Source organism: Natator depressus, chromosome 13 (assembly GCF_965152275.1).
Source record: "Natator depressus isolate rNatDep1 chromosome 13, rNatDep2.hap1, whole genome shotgun sequence".
NCBI classification, from domain to species: Eukaryota; Metazoa; Chordata; order Testudines; family Cheloniidae; genus Natator; species Natator depressus.
The window spans coordinates 28,191,352-28,214,373 of NC_134246.1; the positions used below are offsets into that span (position 1 = coordinate 28,191,352).

At 42.0% G+C, this 23,022-nt stretch overlaps 1 protein-coding gene across 2 annotated transcripts in view; it reads right to left on the minus strand.

Annotated features, from left to right (window-relative positions):
- The window catches only part of CBFA2T2 (CBFA2/RUNX1 partner transcriptional co-repressor 2), a 96,451-nt gene that overhangs the window by 57,783 nt on the left and 15,646 nt on the right, over positions 1-23,022 (minus strand). Inside the window, exon 1 of one of the 2 annotated variants that reach the window (XM_074970328.1) lies at positions 6,470-6,935. The exons of the other annotated variant lie outside the window; for it this stretch is intronic. The gene's annotated coding sequence lies outside the window, so the exon portion shown is untranslated. Of the gene's footprint in view, positions 1-6,469; positions 6,936-23,022 lie in introns of those variants that run through there. 2 annotated transcript variants of the gene reach the window in all.

Consider the following 23,022-nt stretch of genomic DNA (forward strand, 5'->3'; position numbering starts at 1 on the left):
TACAGTAAAAACACACTTTAAATGGTTTAGATTTAAAACAAAATCAAAACACACCATTCTTGAGATGTGTTATATTAATATTAAAAAACGAGGAGTGCTCTGCTCCTAGCAACTATATCATCCACATTTTTTAAATAAGCGTCTCCGCTGCCCCTCCCTTCGTCTGTCTAAACTTATGAAATTAACAATCAACTTATAGAAATAGCAGCATCTATTCTCTTGTGGTTCACTGAACTGTGATTTGCTCATCTGGTTCATAGGTATGGCACAACAGGATATAAAAGATGATAGCTAAATAGTTTCAATTAAAGATCATCCAAAAAATAGCAGAATTTTCCTGTTAGCAAGACGCCTCATCTCTGGATATTTCAAAGATTTAATTTACTGCCCATCGGCCCTTGGTTATTTCACTTTTACAGGGGAGGAGAGGGAGGAAGGAAGAGAATTGGGGGGGGGGGGGGATAATTAGCTTCACTTGTAAAATGTTAGTAACCATCCTAATACTGACTAGAATGCGGAGCCTATTGGGGGGTCTAATAGATTTCAGGGTATTGTTCTTTGTGAGTAATAAAGTGCAGGGGGTGGGAGGGAGGGAAGGGAAATCAGTAAGTGGATATTACTTCTTACCACAACCCCATATGGAAGTAATCAAGCGCAAGGGTGGCAGCTGGAGCCAATAACAGTCACCTGCAGTTGAGGGACATGGGGGTTTCGGATGGGTTTTTAATGCTAATTTTCTTCAGAAACAATGAGCTAGAAAAAGCAGAGTAACAGACGAGGCTGGATGAATAGAGACCAGCCAGAACAATAGCTGCACCTGGTGTTAAGAGCAAAGGAACAGAGCCGGCACGCGTCAACAGCATAGGGCACATCTGTTACCCTCACAATAACCCCCCCCCCCGCCATCCTCCCTTCCCGCTCCTCCAGCATGGTAAGTAATACGAGGTCTTTAAACATTCACAGCTTGCAGCTCAGCAACAGGTTTGAGTTCTTTCAAAGCAGCAGCATTCTCTGCACACTCCCTTTCCCTCCTCATTTAGATTTAGTTAAATAACAGACAGCTGTCAATACAGGGATGGCTATTTAAGTTCCATAGTCAGACTGGAAGAAAGTCGTCTGATTTGTGGGCCAACTGATGGATTTTTGGCTTTTCGTCATGCAGCTTTCGTGGCACTGAAGAGTAACAGTGGACACTTAAAAGTTCCAGCTGCTAACAATGTTCTTCTATCCGAAAGTCCACCCACCTGATCATGAATTGCAATAGGGACACTGCCACAACTAAGAAAGGAGGAAATGCTGCATCTGAGCAGGGGACTCGGGACAATGAAACTCATTAAGCCTTGTTTTAAAAACTCAGGGTAGGTTTTAAAGTGGCACTGCCCAAAGCTGTTAAGAACAATGTTAATTACTTGGTTTGTAGAGTGCTATAAGAATACAATGAGTTAAGACTCTTATTACCCAGCGGATGATGACAGTTTTACACATGTGGAAATCCAGTTTATGGGGAAAAAAAGTCTACAGCCTGTGTATACGGGTCAGACTAGAAGTTCACAATGCTTCTGTCTGGCCTTAGAGTCTACGCAACTGAGGCACAAAGAAATTACACGCCCCTGGTCATGCAGAAAATCTCTAGCAGATCCAAGAATGGAACCCAAGTCCGACTCCTAGTTCCATACTTTAAGTACAAGACCACCACTTCCCTGTACTTCAAGGCCCCTGCTATCAAATGTAAGCAGAAATATGGGTATTTTCTGATTCACTTCAGGAGCCACTTCCAAATCTTTGTAAAAGTGAAGTAAAAGAACATCTCAGAAGTAAAGTCTAATTAGCCGTTGTGAAGGATACAACATGGCTTTCCCAATGACCACTGTCAAATTTTTCTTAGAACACAATTTTATACCTAATCTCTGAAAAACAATGGAGTATGTAAATATTAGCTAGACATCAAGTTTGGTCAAGGAAGGTTTACCATCTAACTCAGCTCTTCTAGCATGTAAAAAAAGAGTAGGTGACACTAAGTGACTCTCTTTCTCTTCAGTTCAAATTTAAAAACACAATGTTATCTAATGCTGCCCCATAAGTCTTTTAACAAATATCTCCCTCCACACATTTCACAGATGTCCCTTCATATTCTGTTGCATTGTACTCAGCGATCTAGTAATATAATGGGAACTGTGTCTGGGTACCAATCAAATTAGAGATTCTTTCTCCAAATCATAAAAACTATAAATGGGAAAGCGAACAGTCCATTTAGTCCTCCCCATACCAAATCAGGGTTGTAAACCATGGTATTTTCTACTAAGAGTAACTAAACATGGCATTGGGAGTTTCCATGTTTACAATCCCAATTACTCACACAAGACGCTGAATCTGGAACTGCCAGCCTTGCAAACTTAACCTGGAATCCAGAAGTCAGGCACTGTTCTTTCCTTCTTGTGCGTTACCATCATGACTAAAAAGTTCTGCAGGCCAAATTATGCCTTCAATGACATGTGAGCAACGCCTTCGCCTTCAAGTGGGTATGCAAAGGTGTAACCAATCGGGACTTGGTAAACAATTATGTTGATGAAGCCCTAGAAGAAATCAAATCCAGATCTCTCTTAGGGTATGTCTACACTGCAATTAGACACCCGCAGCTGGCCAGTGCCAGATGACTCGGGCTCGTGGGGTTCAAGCTAAGGGGTTATTTAATTGCAGTATAGACAATTGGGCTCAAGTTGCAGCCCGAGTTCTGGGACTCTCCCACCTCACAGGGTCTTAGAGCCTGGGCTCCAGCCTGAGCATCTACGCCACAATTAAACAGCCCCCTCAGCCTGAGCCCTGCAAACCCAAGACAGCTGGCACAGGTTTTTAATTGCAGTGTAGACATAACCTCAGTGATGATGGCGCTGTGGGCCTATGAGAACTGACACTGTAAAATTAGAGCCCCATCTAAAACCCATTGAAATAGATGGGAGTTTTTCACTGACTTCAGTGGGCACTGGATCAGGCCCTCAGCACTATTAGCAGACACAATTCAAATACACCAAGCAGGTATGTGAAGCAAGAAGATAACACTTTTCCATAATCGCTACTCATAGTAAAATTGCACTTGTATTTTGTTTTTTCCAGTTTTAAATGACCCATGTGATGGTGCTTCCATCATTCCTCTAGGAAGACTATTCCAGTCTAGGAATACTCTTCAGATTAAGAATGTATCCCTGTAGTCAATTTAAGATTCTCTGTGCTCTAATTAATCTCTTACGCTTAGCAATACCCCACTGGCCCACTGAGCAATTCCTCTCCCTTTCTGTGGTTACAGCCTTCTAGTACTCGGTTTTGGTTATATTTCCCTTAGTCATCATCCAATCATGCTACACATGTTTAGTTCTCTTAACCTTCTCACTCAAATCAGCCCTTCAAGATCCTTAATTTTGCATCATTTTCTGATTTCAGCTCCAGTTTGCTGATGTCTTTCAGTATAGCGGTGTTCAGAAAAACCAGAGCTACCACTGATTCCAACAGGTCTGTGTGTAAGCTCAAAAGCTTCTCTCTCTCACCAAGAGAAGTTGGTCCACTAAAAGATATTATACCTTACCCACCTTTTCTCTCTAATATCCTGGGACTGACACGGCTACACCACCACTACTTCCAAATTAACTAAATGTGAGTTAGTGTGGCAGAATTAACCAATTTATTTGAGCATAAGCTTTCGTGAGCTACAGCTCACTTCATCGGATGCATACTGTGGCAAATACAGAAGATGTTTGTTTTTATACACACAAATCGTGAAAAAATGGGTGTTTATCACTACAAAAGGTTTTCTCTCCCCCCACCCCACTCTCCTGCTGGTAACAGCTTATGTAAAGTGATCACTCTCCTTACAATGTGTATGATAATCAAGGTGGGCCATTTCCAGCACAAATCCAGGAGAGTGATCACTTTACATAAGCTATTACCAGCAGGAGAGTTGGGTCGGGGGAGAGAAAACCTTTTGTAGTGATAAACACCCATTTTTTCATGATTTGTGTGTATAAAAACAAACATCTTCTGTATTTGCCACAGTATGCATCCGATGAAGTGAGCTGTAGCTCACGAAAGCTTATGCTCAAATAAATTGGTTAGTCTCTAAGGTGCCACAAGTACTCCTTTTCTTTTTGCGAATACAGACTAACACGGCTGTTACTCTGAAATGTGGGAGAATTAGTTCTTAGCAGTTGTGGAAATAGTGAGGCGATGCTTCTTCTTGAGGGTGGCAGAATGCAAGGTCCTAAGTAGACTAATACAAAGTCATGAACTTTCAACTTCTTTTGAACAGCTGAATAGTTTGACCAGATCCTATTTTATCCATGCACTCTCCCATTCCTATATATCTATAATGATTATCCATATAATTCTGGACAACCCGTGGGTGTTAAACAAAAAAAAACATAGCTAGATGTTACCTCTGTTCTAAGCACTTTTTCCCCCAAATGTTCCCTGAACATCCTGCAGTATTGTTCTAATCTCTTCTTCCCTTTCTCAGGACTCAGTCTTCTGAAGAACTCGAACATGAATTTGGCAGGCTAGTTGTTTAAAATAAAGACTAATAGCCCAATTGTGCAGTCCAAACATGGGCAAAACTCCTGATCACTTAACTGGGAGTTTGCTTGCATAGTGACTGCAGGATCAAGTCTTAAATGGAGTAAAGTCATTTCAATGAGTAACAGCATTAACTCTGGCAAATTCTGCAGGTCTTCAATACCATCATAGCTGAAGCTACCCAACTGTACCAGAAATAGCACACACACTGATGCAAATAAAACATAACATGAAACTTCACTGTTAGGAATTTGCACATGCTTGTATGGTTTGTGACATTCTTCCTTCATTCTGGCATGTTCTGGGATGTTAATTTGTACAGCATTGCCCAGTATGCTTTCACAGCTACTTCCTAGGTGTTGGAAATCAAGAGACAAATAGCAAGGTTTAGATGCCCATGTGCAGAGTCACTTTCATCAGCCAAGGTGTTGGCTTGCAAAGCATACGGAAACAGCCTACACCCAGTGAATGTTTGCAAACTCAAGAGAAAGAGAATTATTTAAGATGGTAAGAGCACGTAAGTAAGAATAATGAAATGAGACTAAGAATAGGGACATTTAGGCTGACTAGCGGGATAAACTTGCTGCCAGTGAGCTCTATTGGGCTGTGGAACAATTCTCCCAAGGGAAGCCCTGACACTTGACAGGTTTAAAACTAGCTTGGACAAAGCACTAGTAAGCGTACAATAGGGAATAGTCCTGCACTGGCAGGGAGATGTAGTAGATAACCCAACAAATATTTTCCATCTATGATTCTGTAGCAAGGTTTCCCACCCTCACTTTTAGCCTTCAGAACTTAAGTGTGGATTCTGGTATATTTGGTGCAACTGGGCAGCATTTCATGGATGAGCATAAGGGGAACACAATGGATTATAAATGCAGCAGCTCTGGAGTTTAGTGATGCAAAAAGAGAGCCAATAATTGTTAGTGGAATACACAAACATTCAGCCCCAGTGCCAATAGCTCACCGGGTGTTCAATAGTATAATTTTTACAGTAGTATGCCCTGAGGGATCAGAGGAACCTTTTTAAAACTGCTGAACCTTTGCAAAAAAAAGGAAAACAAAAAGCAGGTTTAAGATGTATATGCAAGATTGGGAATTCCAGTAGAATAAAATGGAATCCAACGTACAGTAGCCTTGCAATATAAATTTTAACAGCAAAGAGAGATGTTACTACATCACAAAACTGAACTGAGATATTTAAATGTTGGTAGCATCAATAGCTGCTTTTGAGAGTATAGAGACAAAAAGGTAGCATTCTCACGCACAATGCAGAGAAAAAATGTGTGTGTGGGGGGGAAGCATTAAAATTAAGAACATTTGGGAGCTGATGGAGGAGACATAACCCTATAAATTTACTCCTATATTATAAATCTCAGTTTATAAAATATTATTTTTCAAAACTGAGAATATAGCTTGCCACAATGAAAAACACATTGCATTAAAAAATCCTCCCACTTTTCCATTTCCCATTAGACAAGGAAATGCTCAATGCTAGCCTTCTACCCAGGAAAACCAAACCCTTCCATCGCAACGTAAAGGACAGAAAGCTCTAACGCAGTTCTCTTTAGAAAAATAGTTTACTATTTTTTTAGCTGCATAATCCACGCACCAAATCAGCTAATCTATTGAAGTTTTTACCAGCAGAACCACTGCAGTCTAAATGAGATGGTTAGAGAGGGGAGGGCGACATTGCAAAGCACTGCATATGTAAGGGTTCACATACACAGATATACACCCTCTCACACAATCTGAGCTCAAGGTTCAACTGATCCACAGAACAGAAAAATGTTTCTACTCTTAAAAATTAGCACACAGCAAAACAGCATAACAAAAAAACAAACAAAAAAACCCCACAGCTAAACCTTTTAAAAAAAATTTTTAAATCAAATTTAAAAATATTGCTTACCCGAAATATCCAGGTTACAACAATCCAGCTGCTGTAGAATTCACCTAATTTCTTCGACATAAATAAAATGCTCCTCTTTTTTTGCTCTTAATCTTCGAGCACAGCCTCAGACCAGCCTTCCTTCTTTCATTAGCTGGACATGTGTCAGCTCTCTCACATCTGCGATTTCTCACTGACTAGAGCCGCCTGTCCGATCCCAGGGAAACACAGATGGATCCCAGATGGGAAGGTCCAGCCAAACAGACCAGCTCTTTACCTCGCCAGAATACCCAGATATAGACACACACCCTCCCTTCTTTCTCTCTCTCTCTCTCTCTGTTACCAGGGCTCCTTGCCAGCTGATGTCACTAAGCACACACCTACCAGTGACTCTCAGCCACTTTGACATTAACTTGTTAAATACCCATAATTTGTTTATGGCTGACAATAACATTGATACTGCGCTACAACAATCCATGCTAGCTCCCCGTGAAGAGGGGCTTCAAAGGAGGAGACTATTGGACGTTCAACTGGACTGACCCTTCCAAAATCCTTTATGCCTTCATGTTTACACAGCTCTTGTTTGTGGAGAATGCCTGTTGTAAATTATTCTCGTAGGCAGCCTGTAGTGCTGAAGAGAGCCTTAATTTTAGCACTCAGTTTTAAAACCTGGATTTGGATAAACTGTTTGGTAAACAAATTAATTTTCTGAAGGTTTCCTAGTACATGTAAATCTTTCGTGTAAACAGCCTTCAAATTTCAGTCCCAGTTTGCAAAATTGCAAAGCTGGCATGTGTTAACAATTAGAAGCAATAAGAAGATACTGTTCTCATGGTGCAAGAATATATAACCAGGGTTGGAAAACTCAGAAGGAGAGTGATTAAATACGTAACATACTAATCACAGAGGAGGTGAACTGTTAAAGAAAAACATGCCTTATTGTTTAGTGCTATGTATAGTGGATTCATGGGATGAATCTTTTTTTTTTTTTAGCAGTCACCAAGGAAGCTCATAGAAGAAAGCCATTGGACACAACCAACTTGGAGTGTTTCCGTAAAGTATTTTGGGCTGGTCTACACTAGAAAAAATAGATTGACCCAGCTACGTCGCTCAGGGATGTGAAAAATCCACACCCCAAACTGACCTAACCCCCCAATGTAGACAGCACTTGTTCAAAGGAAGAATTCTTCTGTTTACCTAGCCATTGCCTCTCAGGGAGTAGATTTACTACAGCGAGAGGGGAACCCCACTCATAACTGCAGTAGGTATCTACACTGAAGCGCTACAGCTGTGCCTATCTACCACTAAGCGTAAGCATAGCCTTAGACATGGTAGCTCTGCAACAGGTAAGCACCTCTGCCAGGATTCTCACTTTGCTGTAGCCACTCACCAACATACACCTTGGACAACAACAGACCTCAGCCGGCAGCAACTACAGTGATCACATTGCACCAGTGCTTCACACATGGAGCCAGATGCTGGGAACTAGGGGTTGCACAGTTCACTTCCACAGCCAGTGCCCCACATACAAGGGCCCCTGCTTGAGTTCCACACTGCTTCAGCTCCTTGAAGGAGGAAAGAGGTGACCGCACCACCACACTGCCTCTGGGGACTTCCTTGAGCTGTGCAGGTTCAAACATGTAACATGGCCCTTTTAAAAATCCTGTGGGCAACACTGAAAGTTTCCCATCTATTTGTCTGAAAGCTAGACAGCTCAACAAAACTCCCAGCACCTAATGACAATGTAAAGCCCAACATTGCCAAGACTACCAAATGCTGACTTAAAAAAGGGGAAATCCTGATTAAGATGTAATTCTCTGAAGATCTTTGGCACAAGTATGGCAGAGGTGGCTGATGATGGATGGTAGATAGTTATTTAGCTTCCCTGAGAATTTTACTGCATGATTCTAGCACAATGATATCTAAGGGCCAATCGTGCAATGGGACTACTCCAAGCAGAGAGTACTATGTATGATAAAAATACTTGCAGGAACAGGCCCCAGGCTACTGGAACTTATACAGAAATTGAATGGCCTCAGACAATTAGAACCCAGGGATGCTGGCCAATTACTGACCCAAAACTGGTAAGGGTGGTTCTCAGTTATTAAATTCCCAGTGCTTTGTTTGGTTACTGGTCCTCAGAAACCCACAGCCCCAGGCTCACAACAGACATGGCCACTTCAGTGTCTCATCTCCCTCTTCGTCCCCAATTTGCCCTGTTTCTCATCATTCCCAAGTCAAGTTAAGAACGCCTCATTTCTCTTGGGAGGGTGGAATAGAAGGGGATAGGGAGGGAGAGGAGGAGCTTTTAAAGTAAAGGTTAAAACAGTGCTCTGTGGGAGTGGGAGCTAGTCCTTCCTAAGCAGCAAGGGTGGGGTTAGAGGTACTGAGGGAAAGAACTCCAGTCACTTGAGCATGCCCCCTACCAACTCAGTAATAACAGCACCCTGGACTCACACATGCTTCTGTCTTCAGCTTTGGAGTTTCAGCCCACAGAGCCACAATCAGGATTTACAGGACCCAACATGTGTGCCATCCTTCCCTTTGGGCAGCACTCTGTCACAGCATGGTAATGGAGTGTCTGCTCACAAAGGAGAATTTCCTCCTAAATAATATGAAGTCATTCAATCACAAGGCTTCACCCCTCTTAAAACTTAGTTGGTGGGGATTGTTTTCTATATTTAACTAAAAAAAAAAAAAAGGTCTATTCAAATATCCCCAAAGCCTCTATTTATTTGTGCTCTACAGTCAGTCAACCAGCCAGCAGAGGGGGCACTAGTTTCAGCCTATTCTCAGATCTCTATGTCCCATGAAGTGACAACCAAGGTGTCAGTGCATCAATAAGAAAGTTAGCTATAACAAAATGTTAAAATTTCAGTTTCCTTGAGAAGAAATGGTTCAAATGGAAATTAATAAACCTAAGTGTCCCTTTACAATAGTTTCCCTTTGCACAAGAGTTCACTTTCAACTATGCTTGTTATTAGTATAGTACATCTGAATGACGTGATTCATTCCAACGGCTAGGGGAGGGTATCACTTGGAGAGCTGACACATTTAGCCTTTCTGCCCCAAAGAAATTGAACCAGAGTTTACATTTGCGATCAGTCCCCTACAGCTATGCAACTGTTCTGTAAAACAGTTTACATCGGGGAGATTAAAGCAGGTGAAGTACTGATCTGTTCACGAGAGGTTTCATTTGAAAAAGTTAGGGTTTTGGGTGTGTTTACCGCCTTTTACAAAGCGCATGCAAAATACTGAGGCTCTCAATATTTCACAAAACAAGAGAGAAAAAAAGTGCATCTTAGTTATGCAGACAAAAACAAGTTTAAAAAAGATAAAAAACCAAAATTTTAAAACTTAAGAACTATTTTCCTCATGTTTTGGCCTGCAGTCCCAAACACCATCAGGGGAAAAGTCAATCTGCAACAGCTGCGGACAGCTAGTTCAGTCCAAGGACTAAACAACACAATTAGGGAAACCGGGAAAATATTAATGCAACAGTTTCACAAAAACTGTTAAATATTGTTTTATTATTGTTGCGGTGCAAATGTATTCCCCCAAATTCAGAGGCCCTGGGGGCATCTCACCATCCTTATACAGTCAGAAGCATGACCGTATAAGAATGGCACCTTACTCAAACAGATGTGCTCTGTGGTTCAGATTCATATCTTTGTTTTGTGACAAAAAAAGCTTTTCCTTTAAGTCCCGGTAGCTAGCCCAGCTCTGAGAGAGAGAACTGAATATTATTTTTATTTTTATTTTATTTTTTTTGCTTTGTCAACTAGGTTCCATCTGCAAAATCCCTTGTTATTGGTTACAGTGCATAAGCCAAAGAACCCATCTCAGTTTCCAGAACTCAAAGTGAGTTTGCAGGATATAGCATTAAAAGAAACAGGCCAGACTATTGTCAGCTACTGCTAAGGAGCACAGATTAAAGGGGGGGGGGGGGCGGGGGAGGCGGAGAATACAAAAAGATGGCATAGAGCTTGCTCTTGATTTCCACCCAATTCTGCTGTACATACAGCTAGTTCCCAAGTATAAATTAGAACAGGCATAGACTGCTTTAACTCTGGCTGCAAACGGCCCCAAGAGGCCAAAACTGCAGTCAGGAACAGACACAGCACAAGAAAGTCCCAGCCACATCATCTTTCCTCTAGTCAACCCCATATGCTGGCAGCAGGGTGAGGGTGTAGCAGAGGAGGCTCTATGACCGTAGAAGTCCCCCATGTGGTGGGATGATCCTCCCAGGGCCAAATATACCAGCTCTACAATCAGATTCCCCACATGTTGCAGTGTAATATGGACACACTGCCCGGATGGATCTGGTCAAACATCTTTTTTCTTGTAACATGAGCAAAGTCGCTCAAGTCATTTGGATACAAATATGAAGCCTCACAGTGCCTTTTTAAGAGAGCCACTTTTCAGAGTATAACCATGGGCGACTAAGATACCCACGCCTTGAGGTGCGTGATTGGGACCACGTCCATACTCTGTGCAAAGAGGCACATTGCAGTATACACAAGTTTTTCAAATCCTTGTTGTACGAGTGGATTTGATGGGATGTGTCGTACCAGTGTTATTAAGATGACAGAAAGCTACTCTGATAGCAAGGCCACTTCACGATACCACCCCGTCAATGGCAGAAAGCTTCTGAGGAGCCATCAGAAGAAAACTACTTTGTCAACAGGCACATGAATTGTTGAGGATTCCCCCCAAACAACTTATTCTTAGGTATTTTTAAAGAAAAAAAAAACAAAACCCCAATGGCCTATAAAATTTTATTTCAAGTCGTTATCTGCAAGAATGCCTTTGAGAGCACTAACTTTTGTTGTAGCAGTCAATTGTCACTCAGCGGCAAAACAAATATTTCCCCTTATTTTCACAACCCTGAAAATAGTTTTTAAGTGGAGAAAAATCAGAGACATCAAGGATGTTAAAAGCAGTTTACAGATATATTAATTCAGCGTTACAGAGCTATTAGGAAAATTTGCCCACCCTTTACCAAATTTAAAGAGAATTTAAAATGTTACTTTACTTGCCTGTGTCAAAACAAGAGAAGAGACATACCCACTTCTCATGAAGGTGAACAGAAATGCACTGCACTGAGTAGCCTCATAGGGTCTGTCTACACAGCAACTAGACACCTGTGGCTGGCCCATGCCAGCTGACTCAGGCTCGTTGGACTCAAGCTGTGGGGCTATTTCATTGCTGTGTAGACCTCCGGGTCTGGGATGGAGCCTGGGCTCTAGGACCCTTTGAGGTGGGAGGGTCCCAGAGCTCAGGCTGCAGCCCAAACCAGGAAGCCAACACTGCAATAAAACAGCCCTTCAGCCCAAGCCCTGGGAACCTAAGTCAGCTGGCACAGGCCAGCCATGGGTTTTTATTTGCAGCATAGATATACCCATTGTGACAGAAAGAAAGACTGTAACAAAGAAAAATATGCACTTATATGGATGTTTTTTAATCTGTAGCTATCAATCACTTTACAAAGGCGAGTGAACCTTGATTAGAGGCCTCATCCAAAGCCTGCTGAAGTCAACAGGAGTCTTTCCATTGACTTCCATGAGCTTTGGATCAAGTCTTACGTGACTTGCCCATGGTCACATAGCCCATCAATGCAACCCATCTCCAAACCCCCTGCTCAGTATTCCATTCACTAGACCAAAAGGGAATGGTTTTGTATCGTTTACTTTTCTTTACAGAGGAAAGTATTTCAAAATAAGTTATCGGTGACTCCTTACTACAAAAGCTCAGGAACTGAGAAACAAAGCAAATCCTTCAACTATGGTGGTATTTCTCTGGAGCAGGTCTCTTGAATCAAATTTTTTGCTAAGCTAACCATCCACTCCCTGCACCTTTGCCAGCAGAAGGAAAAAATGTAAAGACAAGACCTACCAACAAGAAAAAATAAACCATGTAAATTGACAGACATCAAGCAGGATCCCTAGTTAAAACAGGCAACTAGTTAGCTTGCTCTGACAGCAGCCATCGCTAAGGATTCTGCAACCCAGATGTTGATACTGTGCGTGGACACCACCATGGAAAGAACTAATACTGCATGCAGCGGCTAGGAAAATTGCTCTCCCCGTCTCTGTGCATTAATCTGGTTCTACTTTCTTCACATGGGAACGTTCCATGGAAAGAACTATGAAAACAAAGCTTGAACACTGCAGACTATTGATATATGCTGCTAGCTGTGGTTTCTGGGAAAGCAGAGAAATCTGGAGAATTTTTCCAGTTTCCAGTGGAATTTTTATGCCTATCACAGTCCATTTCCCCGGAAAACAGAGAAAATCTGAACGTGCTTTAACTTCTATTAAATTCCTCACATATTTCATGATGCACCGTGGCTTTATTTTTTGCTTTCTGGGCTCCTATCTTGGAAAGACACCTCACATTTATTCATGGCAACCATGGAAAGTATTTACCGTTTTAAGCTCCCCACTTTCCACTGCATAGAAAATAAATCCAAAAGTACCAGGGCAGCCAAAGTCATTTGTCAGGGTAAATGGAAACTGTAAATTCATGCTAAATGGAATGCGATGGAAACCAATTGGAATCCTTCTCCTCTTCTAGTCTCCAAGTTTGGCAGGAAAGTCAAATGTTTGGTTGCCCCTTTTATTCCTTATATGAAAGCCACTAGATCCAGGAAGGGACAGCAGACTTGCATGCTTTTGAAGGTTCAGGGGAAGCTCACTGCCTATCGCTGTCTGGGGGAAACGTGGATAATGCTCATTCAAGTTCGCAAGAGTGCTGCACGGAAGCCATCCTCTCAGGTGCACTGACTGGAGATTAGATCTCTTGGTGTGCAGTAAATTCAGTACACTTAAACATACCTGTTTCAACAAGTTCATTGTTTAAACCGGCACATGGCCGATTCTGTTAGCAGGCTTGTCTACCATAACAGGCTGGCCACCTGTTGGTACCAGTGCAATTAATGTTGATTATTTACATGGACTAAGCAGTCAGGGTTTTACCATTTGGTTTTACTATGTCAGGAGTGACCAAACTTACTGACCCTCTGAGCCACATAAGAATCTTCAGAAGTTCGAGAGACAGGGTTGCACCTGTCGGGGCTTCAGCCCCACTGCTGTGGAAGCCCAAAGCCCCGGCAGGTGTGCCCTGTGAAGCTGAAGCCTTGATACCCCTCTCCCCGCTGGGCAGAAGCCCCTACCCCACCACCCCGCTGCAAGATCCCAAGCTCTCACCACCCCACCCCCCATAGTCTGGTAGGTGGAGAATATACACCAGGTGATGTCAGCTTATTTCAAAGTTTGAACTGGGGATGCAAGGAATTTCATTTAACAGCAAGGTGGGCTAAGAAGTGAGTTGGGAATGAAAGTTCAAGAGCAATGAATTAAGCAGACAGACACTTACTACAATGTGGTCTACTGAATTTGTACAGATAATGTTTTCCACATGAGAAAAATGGAAGGAAAGGTTACCTGTTCATTGTTGCCACTCGACCTCACAAGTGAAGAAAAAAAATACCTGAGAATTTTGTATCCTTTCCAACAAAAGGAACTTTTTCTAAATCTAACACCCTTGTCCTGACCAGAAATCCAAGTCCCTGTAGCCGTCACGGGTATTTAAACCAAACACTGAAATATGGAAAATATGAGTAATCCTATTTGGAAAGAGTAAAACCCAGCCTGCAGAGGATTAAATTTAAACAGTTAGTTCAATAGCTCTGTAACAACAATATTTTCCAAGTGGCAGGATGAAAAGATACAAGATTCTGGATTCGTTCAACTTCAGGTGTTCATTAAAAAGATATATATCCTCATAACTCCCATTTCTGCAACTCTTATCTTTCTTAACTAGTCATCTCAGTCAGGATGATTAGGAATATTTAGCACCTTTGGAATGTAAACTGGTTGAAATCTTTTTCTGGCAAACTCAATCACCACACTCAGTCACTTCAAAAACCCTCCAGCATTACTCTCTTATAAACCACACTGAAAACCTTTGACATTTTGGGCTACGTATTTAAAGGGCTTCAATCTTTTGTGTCCCTTTGTGCCCACAAGTCCTGTCTCACAGGTTGAAATGACTGTGCATTCACATTTAGAGAGTTTTGAAAGCCTGTTTCCATGTTCAGTCACATCACTCTTCTTTTGCACATCCTTGGGATATCCAGGACTTGTTAGAAGCATCCCTCAATTCACTTTGAACCCCGCCCCAAACAATTATTCAAACCTTAGCCCCTGCCCTCCTGCCCTCCGCCCCGCCCCCCCCCCCCCCCCACACACACACACAAGAGAGGAAGATCTAGGAAAACAGTAGCAGAGACTGTTAAAAATCTACTGAAGCAGGAACTTTCAATGCTGTGATCTGCTGAATTCTCTCCTGTTGTAGGAATAACATTCACAATAAAATGAATGTGATGGATCCCAAACACCTCAAGTATGCTGTGAAACATACTGTCCCACAGAGGCAGTTTACTTCCTGGTATTGTACATCCCTCTATCATTACTTTATTCCTTAAAGGCTGATACTTTTCCCAACCCAGCCAATAGCTTGTTTTGTTTCTTTGTCATCACATCTCTATTTTAATAGAGGTTTTTAACCCCTCAACATGGGTTTCTATTTCTTATTCACAAGCATTACACAGAAATAATATTGTTGGTTTTCTTTTGAAATTGCACTAAAAAAACCCAAAATTTTAGTTGAATAATATCTGCTATCAAGTGGCTGCTTCCCCATGTACCTTACTACTTCTGCATGATTATAGTGCCTAAATATGTTATGGTACTGGAGAGGCACAGAAGGAAATCATAGAAATGTAGGGCTGCAAGGGACCTCAGTAGGTCATCTAGTCCAGGTTTGCCTTCATGGCAGACTACAGCAGTCACTAACCCGATAACTTGAGTTTTAAAACCCAAGTTTCTAACCCAAACCACAACCTCTCTTTAAAAGACTATTTTGCAGTGCACCCAGAAGCTATAAAATTGTGACCAACACTGCACTGCAAACCACCAACTAATGGATTTGAAGCAGCACTTTCCAATGAAGTAATATAAATAAGAATGCCAATTGTTGCCAAACTTTTGTTAGTTTTGCAGATGTAATGCTGAATGGAATTCTCTCATGCCCCTCCCTGATCAAAGACAAAAAATACAGGGTGACTTAACTTTCGGTTTTGTTTTTATCTAAATGTGAACTTTTTCCTCCCAAAGGCAATCTTTGGCAGCCTGCTCCTGTTGTCAATTGGGCCTCTGGATCATTAGCCTCATAACAAATGGTGGCAGTTGGAAAAGAGACAGACCTTTTGTGCCTGCAGTGGTATTCCAAGCTCTCAGCTCTTGGCTCCATGAAGTCTGATTTAGCAGCACTGCTGGGAGCTATTAGTTTACGAAAGAACCAGCACGCCCACCCAAGCACAGTAGACTGCAAGGGGCTCCTCTTACACTGATGCCATGTGCCTTTCATTCTGCCTGGAGGAGTTTGAAAGGTTGTGGTTTCACTTAGTACAGGAAGCCAATCAAAAACCAGAATGGCCAGGGGAAAAGAGTGGAGGTCAGACAAAGAATGGTCGGATTTCAGCCATGTTGTGGTGTTGGAACATGCAAAGATATTAGTTGATGCACAACTTATTGGAAGTGTTTGTCCTCCCACCAACTCGTAACTTTTAAGATTGTAAATTCCAGCGTCTCCCTTTCATTTGCTCTTCCCCTCACACTGCCCTTCGCTCCTAATTTTCCTTCCTTCTTGGTGTCTCTCCTGCACATTTTCAGCATCTTTTCGCTTTCCTTCCTTTGCCATCCTGTTTCTCTCCTTTGTGAAGTTCTTCTCTTCCTTCCCGAAGTTCCATCATCCCTGCAAATTCTACCCTCAACTCCCCAGCTATTCCTTAGACGTACAGAACCCCATCAATCACTTGTCCCCAAAATAAACTCATTCTACTCCTTTCATCCCCGATACATTTACGTCAAGTTCAGCTACCTCCCCATACCCTTTATTCCCTGCCTCAAACACTCATTGCATCTCCAAAAGCATACACCTCAATCAATAAACCAAAGGAGAGAGGGAGGGACCCATGAGGCTGTTCCTCTGCAGCCTGCCAGCCCAGCCAGCTGGGATCTTTGTCTGGGGGAGCACGGAGAAAGAGTGGGAGAAGGAAGGAACTGGGGAGAAGTATGGCTGACTGCTTGCTTGTTCAAATATCCCCATTATTGACAGGCAGCGGCAGCCCTCATCATTGCTTCTTCTCGGACAATGTCGGGCTGCGCCATGAAGAGTCAATAGCTTTTGGGCAGCATTGCTTGGGATAGTGATGCAGCAGCAGCCACGGCACTATGGCTCAGAGCAAAAACTGGCGGCTCCCTAAGTACAAACAGCCAATTTTTAAAGGTATTTAGGAACCTAAAGATGCAGATAAGCACTTAGTGGGATCTTCAAGAGCAACTACTTGTATCTTGGCAGTCAGCCCAGGTCCAGTCTGGCTCTCTCACTACCCAGTAGCTTCAGTGTTTGGGTTGCAAACACAGCAAAGAATAGTTTTTCACACAACGCACAGTCAAGCTGTGGAACTCCTTGCCAGAGGATGTTGTGAAGGCCAACACTATAACAGAATTCAAAAAAGAACTAGATAAGTTCATGGAGGATAGGTCCATCAATGGCTATTAGCCAGGATGGGCAGGGATGGTGTCCCTAGCCTCTGTTTGCCAGAAGCTAGGAATGGGCGACAGGGGATGGATCACTTGATGATTACCTGTGCTGTTCATTCCTTCTGGGGCACCTGGCATTGGCCACTGCTGAAAGACAGGATACTGGGCTAGATGGACCTTTGGTCTGACCCAGTATGGCCGTTCTTATGTTCTAAATCCTGCCCAGCAAAGTTATTTTTTCCTGATTCTGCACTGTTTTAAGGAGGCAATGTGGTCTAGTGGAGAGATCACCGGACTGGGATTTGTGAGACCTGGGTTCTCCTCCCAGCTCTGACACTGACCTGCTGGCTGACCTTGAGCAAGTCACTGCGTCACTCTGTGCCTCAGTTTCCCCATCTGTAAAATGGCAATAATGACACTGACTTCCTTTGTCAAGCACTTCGTGATCTGCTAAAGAAAAATGTGATACTATTATTATATCATGGACAAACTTACCTCAGAACAAAATTTATGCCAAGTCTAGGGACCTAAAGTTAGGCTCCAAAATCCATACTAAGGAAACTAAAGAAAAGGTTGCCTCATTTTGCAAACGTGCCCCAAGCAGCAGCAGCAGCAGCCCTTCACCTTGCTCAGTACCCTCTGAAAATTGGGCCACTTAAATCTGTAAACCCCTAAATATGGATTTAGGAGCCCAACTTCCAGGCCAACATGTTTGAAAATCTTTACCTTCACCTTTTGTCACAAATGAGGCTTTCTTCCAGCACCATGAAGTATGTCACGAGGAGGTTCACGATTACAAGTTTCCAGGAACAATGTTAGCATTCCTACAAGTTTGGTGAGAAGTGCTTCTCCTAAGTGAGCTCTTGGATTGCTACGCTGAGCAAAAATAGTCTAAGCTCTTTTAAAATTCACAGACAAAAAATTATGATGGGACTGAGGGTCACCTGAAGAAGAAGAGCAGCTCTGTGTAAGACAGCAAGCTTGTCTCTCACCCCAACAGAATTTGGTCCAATAAAAGATATTACCTCCCCCACCTTTGTCTCTAGAATTTAATAAACAATTCTGTTGAGGATACACAAGAAAGATATCAACTCCAGCTCGTTCCCTTAGGTGTGCTGGCTCAGCAGGGTGAACAGGAGGAAAAAGCAGAAAAAAACTGTTTTAGTCACTAAAGTGAGCAGATATGACTGAATACTCACACAAGGGCAGATCTGCTATGTAGCATGGGGCCATTTTTATACAGACAACTTTTCAGAGTAAAACTGCAACTTAAGTTAACACCGTAAATACAGTAGCACTACTCGCTGTGAATTTATTTCATTGGACAAACAGATTATGCACTGTAATTTCCCTTACATGTTGTGTTATGTCTCAAAAACTAATACTAAGCCAGTGCCACAGGAGAAACATCTGAAATCAAGTGTATGCTGACAGAACACACCAACCCACCTTCCATTACAAACTTAAGAACTACACCAATGCTAACCATCAGTAGCTACCTAGAAAGCATGGGTCCAGTTCAAATAGGGAAGTGCAGTGAGCATCAGCAAAACTCCAAGCCTGGCACTTTTCAGTGTAAATCTGTGTGTTTTGGCTTTGCTTATTCCTGACAGAGGATTAAACTGACCTGTCTATTTTAGGGTTTTATACTGCTGCCCACCACCATGGCAGATGAGCGCCTAGCCACATCAAATAAATAGTGACGTCCCTTGTGGAGTTATCAATAAATACAAAGGAATAAATCATACTCAAAGCTTTCAAAAATTACTTTTCCATCAAAAATACCTCATTAATGGAAAATGCCCCACTGCCATGAATATGTCCATCATAGAAATGCACGTTTTCTAATTAAAAGCATAGGGTTTTATTCTCAACACCACAACGTAGAACTAATTAGTAATGTACCTTATCATCATAATACAGGTGACTAGACTCATCAGCCCCTTTATTTTTTTAAAGAAATCCAAGTGGCCTGCTCCCACCCAGCACTGCTTGACTGAAAGCTTCCTACAGCAGTGTAAATACAGTGCTCAAGAGGGTGTGTTTGACAAATAAGCTAAAAAATAAATAAATCATGAACTATCAGGTAACTTCAAATAAGTGACAACTGTGCTGAATATTTCAAAGACAAAAACCTGCAGTTTTCATATTTTCTATTCAGTTGGATTCCCCTTGGATTAAATTATTGGCTCCTGATCCTGAAAAGATTTATGTACATGCTTAATTTCAACCACTGAGAACAGTCCTTTTGATGTCAAGTGTTTAGACTGTGAACACTTTGAGCCAGGTTTCAGAGTAACAGCCGTGTTAGTCTGTATTCGCAAAAAGAAAAGGAGTACTTGTGGCACCTTAGAGACTAACCAATTTATTTGAGCATAAGCTTTCATGAGCTACAGCTCACTTCATCGGATGCATACTGTGGAAAGTGTAGAAGATCTTATTATATACACACAAAAAGCATGAAAAAATACCTCCTCCCACCCCACTCTCCTGCTGGTAATAGCTTATCTAAAGTGATCACTCTCCTTACAATGTGTATGATAATCAAGTTGGGCCATTTCCAGCACAAATCCAGGTTTTCTCACACACACACCCCCCCACACACACACAAACTCACTCTCCATAGAGCATTCTTACAACTACAATACCCTCCTGCGGAAGTGAAGAAACAGATTGATAGAGCCAGAAGAGTTCCCAGAAGTCACCTACTACAGGACAGGCCTAACAAAGAAAATAACAGAACGCCACTAGCCGTCACCTTCAGCCCCCAACTAAAACCCCTCCAACGCATTATTAAGGATCTACAACCTATCCTGAAGGATGACCCAACACTCTCACAAATCTTGGGAGACAGGCCAGTCCTTGCCTACAGACAGCCCCCCAGCCTGAAGCAAATACTCACCAGCAACCACATACCACACAACAGAACTACTAACCCAGGAATGTTTCCTTGCAACAAAGCCCGTTGCCAACTGTGCCCACATATCTATTCAGGGGACACCATCACAGGGCCTAATAACATCAACCACACTATCAGAGGCTCGTTCACCTGCACATCCACCAATGTGATATATGCCATCATGTGCCAGCAATGCCCCTCTGCCATGTACATTGGTCAAACTGGACAGTCTCTACGTAAAAGAATAAATGGACACAAATCAGATGTCAAGAATTATAACATTCATAAACCAGTCGGAGAACACTTCAATCTCTCTGGTCACGTAATTACAGACATGAAAGTTGCTATATTACAACAAAAAAACTTCAAATCCAGACTCCAGCGAGAAACTGTTGAATTGGAATTCATTTGCAAATTGGATACAATTAACTTAGGCTTGAATAGAGACTGGAAGTGGCTAAGTCATTATGCAAGGTAACGTATTTCCCCTTGTTTTTTCCTCCCCCCCGAGGTTCTTGTTAAGCCCTGGATTTGTGCTGAAAATGGCCCACCTTGATTATCATACACATTGTAAGGAGAGTGGTCACTTTAGATAAGCTATTACCAGCAGAAGAGTGGGGTGGGAGGAGGTATTTTTTCATGCTTTGTGTGTATATAAAAAGATCTTCTACACTTTCCACAGTATGCATCCGATGAAGTGAGCTGTAGCTCACGAAAGCTTATGCTCAAATAAATTGGTTAGTTTCTAAGGTGCCACAAGTCCTCCTTTTCACTTTGAGCCAGGGACTAACTTATAGTTAGCTACCTGTTTGCATAGTGCCTCACCCAATGGGGCTCAGACCATGGCCTGCAGGTACTACTGCAATACCAATAAATAATAAATGTACACGTACAAGCCTTTAAGAGGACCATTCAAAGAGTAGAATTTTCATTTACATTACAAAAACATCTGCTGAATTACAACATCACACCACTGTAGATCAGAGGACTTCTACAGAGGTTTTATGTTTAGTTTAAACAGTTTGTCAAAAGTTTGTGCAGGGATTCAAGTTAATCAGGGTTTGCCTACAATATAGTTCCATGGAAGATTCCAACCGGCCAATTCACACAAAAAACAATTTTAAAAATGCAATCTTTTTCAATTTAATCATTAATTTAAATGAAACAGAATTGACCTCAAGGGAGACAGCAAAAAACGTCAATTCTAAAGTACAATATTCTCAGTAACGTGCAGGGTTTGGCATTAAGAGTCCTGTGAAGCAGGCATAACTGCCCAAAGTTCAGTGACCCACAAACAGTTTTTGAAATGGCTGGTTTGATTTGACAGCTTTGCTGCCCAGAGAGAACAAACACATCTGAAACATACATTATTTTTTGTTCATTTTATTAATCCTGTGTCCAGCCAACACCTATGCTAAGGTAAAGCTGCGTTTAATTGCACGTGATTCCACTTGGGGTCCATTTTACTCATGTAAAATAGCATATTAGATGTCTTCTTAACTTTTATCAGCTGCGTTTTGCTGACTACCCTGAGCATCTCCACCTGTTTGCTCAGATGGTGCAGCTGCAGTTAAAGGCAAACACCTGGCCTTTCACATCCATGCCTTGTGCTTTAAAAGCAGATAAGAGTTACAACAGCTCCCTACAGTACTGATGTCGTTAAGGCCATATCAGCATTTTGACTGTGAATCCTATTTGGTCACTTAAAATGTTGGCCATTTCAAACATCACTGATCTGAAATTTGGCACATAGATTTTTATATTGAACAAGGGTCACTTACATTTGCTTAGCTTTTGATTGACAGTTCAGCAAAAACAATGAAGTCCATGGAGTCTCGTGCTCGGTTTTTTGCCAACCCTAAACCATAATTTTTTTAAAAACGCAAATTTCACACAAATGTAATGTATCAAGATCCATTAATCATCAATAAGAAAATGTTTCTTAATGGCCCACATATTAAGTTTGAAAGTCAGACAGAAAAAATATTCTTGACCTGGACAGCTGTTAAGTGTCAGGCCCACTGTCCCAGGGAGAATGAGCATAGAGGAGAGGAAACAGGTTGAAACTCAGTCCAGATGAGAGTGAGTTGATGCTGAAAGCAACTGGAAGATACAGCAAGCGTATTTTCACTATATTTGATCAAGGGTGAGATGCTATCAATTGTAATGCATGAGTGTAATCTGGGGGTTGGGTTGCTACACAAATGATCATACAGCATTAATGTCCAGGAAGGCATTTTACCACCTGCACCTGGCTAGATAATTGTAAATGCTTCTTTTGGATGTGGATCTGGCCACTGTTATCCTTGGCTTTGTCACCTCAGAATTGCTACCTGGGGTTAACACTTTAAATCAATCCAGAAATTTAAGATAGGCAGGCTGCTGCTTTCTGCACTATTAAGTTATGCTTCCAGGTGACAGTGCATGACACCTGTGCTCCATGATCTGCACTGGCTGCCTGTTGGTTTTTCAGACTTTAGATGAAGTGTTGGTTTTGATCAATAAAGCCCTAAATGGCTCTCTCCTCCAGCTGTACTGATGCACACAATCAGCAGAGGCACACCAGCTGGACCCCAATAACTTAAAAGAGATGGGCCTGGCATTAGAGCATTCTCCAAAGGGGACCTCAGTTCTGGAAAAAGCTCCCCCACATCTAAAATAGCCCAGGACTGCTAGCCTGCAGCGCACATTGCAAGACACATGCTACAAAACAGGGTGGGTGTGCAGAAGGGAGGGGAGTTTTGGTGATGTACATTTTTTTTTTTTTTTGTAATTTATGGCAGAGGCACCTAGAGCCTTACATATGCTCTATTTTATTTGTTTATAAATCTAGAGAAAATGTCAAAGGCATGTCCATTGTAACAAAGGAGTACCTCCATTTTTCACATGTTGGCCAATTACGCCTGTGTACAACTTGGTCCTGCAGCTTGGATAATAAAGTAGTTCAAAAAGGACCTAAAGAGTCCAAATTCTTATTACAACTAAGATACTGTGTAATTAATCTGATTGCCACATGTATTGATACTTCTACCTTCACCACCACTGTGACCACTCCCCGTAAGTTT